A 4,107-nucleotide genomic window follows, 5' to 3' on the forward strand; every position below is an offset into this window, starting at 1 on the left:
GTGTTGAGAAGGCTCAATGGCAGATACACGACTTTACCACGACTGAGACGCGTTCGTGGGATGGACTTACGATGGAAGAAGATTGGAAAACGTTTTGGCGGTATTGATGGACCACTTCCTAGAGAGTGATCGAGAAGCAAAATAGTCAGAGTGGTAAACGGATTGCTGGTGGGAAGTGGATTATTGAGGTTGGTGTTGAGATTGAGGAGGAGGAGAAGAAGAAGAAGAAGAAGAGAAAGAAGAAGTTGTGGCAGAGTCGAGTGGGGGTGGGGAGGAAGTATTTGTAGTTCAGCAGGCAGACGGATGCATCGATGTGGACCGGAAGTATCTGTGATGTGGAACCTTGGTACGTTTACTAAGGGACGCTGCACAGGGGGTACTTCTGCTTCCCATGGGTCGGACTGGTAAGAGCAATTAATAAAAATGGAGCTCAATTCGCAGATAACAAACGCAGTTCTTGAAACTCGGATGGAATTTGATCGAAGGCGCCCGTCATCACGATCAAACCCGCCAGAACAGGCTTGGGATATGCAGGTCGACATGCGCTTCTCCTGCAGCCATCTCGCCAACTGGACTCACTACTGCAGGTTTGCTGCAGCCCCCACAGGCGACACACAATGTGCGTTGTTCCCCTTCATACAACGGATGGCCAGCAGCAACACTGAATACCCCGCCGTAAGTGGTTATCGATAAGATAACCTCCGAGCGTGTCGGCGAAACCTCAGATCAGTTCTCCTGTCCAACCAAACACCTCGCTCATTGCCTACTGTCGATTCGGAACCCGCTCTCTTGCTTCTGGAATGTGACATGTTGCTGCTACTGCTATCGATGTACTGTACAACAACGAACGGCATTTGTATCCCATGATAAACCGTCAGTACCACAAAACTCCTTGTAAAATTATATCTACTCCTCTTACACATTTTTGTTGCTACAGAGACTGCGCTCCTCGTTAGTTTAGATTCCATCTCGACAAGGAATTGCAAACTGAAACTGAAACAAGCATTTTTGGGGGGAATTTGTTGAGGCGCAACTTGATTGTTCAGTGTAATATTCTTCGGCGCAATCCCGAAGTAACCGTTTCTATTCATCCCGCCTGTGCTTGCTTACTTGTACGGTACACACAGAATCCACCAAACATGAGACAACACACTCGGGGAGCATGCGTGCCTGCATGTGGTACTGCATAGCTGATGCGTTTGGTGGAAGAAACTGCCCCTTATAACCGAACCTGCAGCATTGCTACGAAAGTTAGAATAGTGGACGAGTTAAATAAAATAATGGCAAAGCACAGAAATGGGCAGCAAGGCTTCCAAGTCTTTTCTCCATAAAAATAATGTATAGCTTTTGTCCCTTTCATTCCTCCCTCTTTTTGCTGCAGTCCGGTTGACGTGGTCAGCAGATAAAGATGAATTGCATCCAAAGTAAACTCTACGCCAAGTAGTAGTAGTAGTCGTAGTATGAAGGAAGGCAATCGATCATCGTGAGGAGCATAAAATGTTGGGGGATTGGATTGGGTGAGACGTACCCTCTACACCACCACGGCGCTGGTGGTGATCGAGCTCTTTTGCCCTAGTGGCCTAATATAAAATGGATACAGAGGGGCCATTAAGAATTGGCGAAGAGAAGTAGCGGTCAGTAGCCTTTTCGTTCTGCAGCATTCAATAGCCTTTAGTCTCATCCCGTACCCAATATTCTTCCCGTTGTGGAGATCAATGACGCCAGGGAAAGCAGAGTTACATTTAATACACATGGAGATGTAATTGTGTGCTTCTGTAACCTCTATCGGAGCCTTGCCTTTTCCGTGCTTATCTTTCCCGCCCCGTTCGGAAGAGAGTATGAAATGTGGGAAGTCATCTTGAGTTTGTGTGTCTTGTTTCTTTCCCATCTATCTCGTTATTCTGTGTGACCTTTTCATGTGTTTATTTTGGCTCTCGAAGGAGACGGGGCTGTTATGGATTTTCTCTTCATGTCAAGACCTCATTCTTCGGAATACTAACTACTGCCCAATATTTCAATGAGGAGGAACTAAACAACCCATGCTGACCCCGGCCCCATCGAAAACCTAGTTTCTGCTCTCACAGCCGATACCGACTTTGGATGGGAAATTATTAGCAAGAAAGAAGCGTAGAAATTATAACTCTTCAAAGCGGGCGTGGGTTTTTGTGTATATATAGTCTGAGACCAGTAACCTGCATAAATAAGAGGTTCTCCATTTTCAATGGGCCCTAATATACTCCGTACATACGAGGAGTATTCCTCAAGGAATCCATAAGGAAAAACAAAATGACACTACGAAATGGACGGTCTATTAAGCCTACCAAGATCATGTGTACATACATACATAGTTACATGAATAAGAACGTAATTAGCTTATAGATGCGTTAATGCCTGATGTTCTTCTCCGCTCATGCAACGCCCGCCTCACTCCCCACCCTGACCGGGTACAAAACCTCGCCATCATCTATTTTCTGCAGAGCTAGAAAAGAAATTGGCCCGGGCCAAAACGGTAGCTGGAATGAAGGACAGAGCTAGAGAGGATTGCACACCTTGTTCATTTCAACACTTCTTGGTCCGATTGGTCTCCGTCCATGGCTGACAATTGTCCGTCGCGTACTGTTTTACGCTACCTTGGGGTTGGAGCATTCATTATTAGATTGCAGGTGTACATGTACAGTACTTGTATATCACAAGAAGGGAATGAAGTATGAAGCAGATTAAATAGAGAACAGAAAAGAGAAGCAAGATTTATTTCCAGTGTAAGAATTATAAGTTAAGCTAGATACTTATGTAAAATTGAGATTTGAAAAAGCTCTAAAACTTTTCGTACCTGATGTTATTCCCTTCAACATTGCCGAATTCTATTCTGATATTTTTACTTCTTTCATAGCGTACGAAGTGAAAATGATTTAAATGTATCATCATGAAAGCAGCCGTGTATTAACAGTTAACACGAATACCATTTCCCAAAAACGTCACCTTAGTTTTCTCAAAAGCAGGTAAAAAATATTATCAAAAACCATCTTTGACCCCCATGTCGGAAAGTCCTTTTCTTTCTGAGGACCATCGGCGCGAGGGGAGGCTTTACGTCCCTGAGCTCGACGGGTATCGGCAAAGACATCAGCCGGGGAGAACCCACTGGTTTCTGGCACAGTCATTACCGGCCCGTAGGAAGACAGAAAAATCTCGGGATATTGCATATATTTCCGGCCCGGCAATTGTACCAGAGACGGGCTCAATCGGAAACAGGAAAAATGATTGATGCCTTCCATATTCAATCCTTACCGGCTGTGGCTCCAGAATGAGAAATACACGCTGCGGAAACTGGGTCTAAGTTTTAACACACCCTTTTTGGAGGAGATATGGGGCAAGGTTGCTGGAATCGCACATATTGCAAGGTAGGGCGGGAGGAGAGTTCGAGCATCGGGGATCGGAATTAGGATAGAGCCAAACTGAAATTCCGTTTGTGCGAGAGACCGGCATTGAAAACCTCCAAGCCGCGTCGATAATACCTCAGCTGCGAGTTTGGGGAGGATCCTCCTCGGTCGATTGTGCTAATGGAGAGGGACGACGTCCAACCCTCAACTGCCTGTCATTCTCAAACTCCTCAACTTCAGAGTAACATGCTGAAATATCAGAATGTAACAACCCACTCATCCATTTCTGCTGCGGAAAAGCACGAGGCCATGCTCGTAATATTTCTCCTTGCTGGCATTTCTCAGGATGTATCGTGGGGTTCAATTTTGATGCTCAGGGGAAATATCCCATTATTTATATGATTGGAAGTGCCCAGGAGCTCTCACTGGCGGCTGCTTAACCCAGGACTAACATGATATGTTCGATCTGACCGATTGCCTACCAAATCCAAAAAAAAACTCTATGAAAAGCCTCTAAAATTGAAATGGACCGCCCATCCTGGTGGCCAGAAGCAAGATTAAAGTGATGCAGCATGGATGAGAGTTTCGTTTTGCTGAAGGCAATCGAGGAGAGACCCAGACGACAAAGACAGCCACGGGATTGACCACCCACAACTACCCACTAGTGAAGTGGAATTGGTGAATACAGTTCAATTTATGTCGATGCGGAGACTCGAGTTTTTCCACTGTT

Source organism: Histoplasma capsulatum, genomic scaffold (assembly GCF_000149585.1).
Source record: "Histoplasma capsulatum NAm1 scaffold_8 genomic scaffold, whole genome shotgun sequence".
In the NCBI taxonomy this organism is placed as follows: domain Eukaryota; kingdom Fungi; phylum Ascomycota; class Eurotiomycetes; order Onygenales; family Ajellomycetaceae; genus Histoplasma; species Histoplasma mississippiense.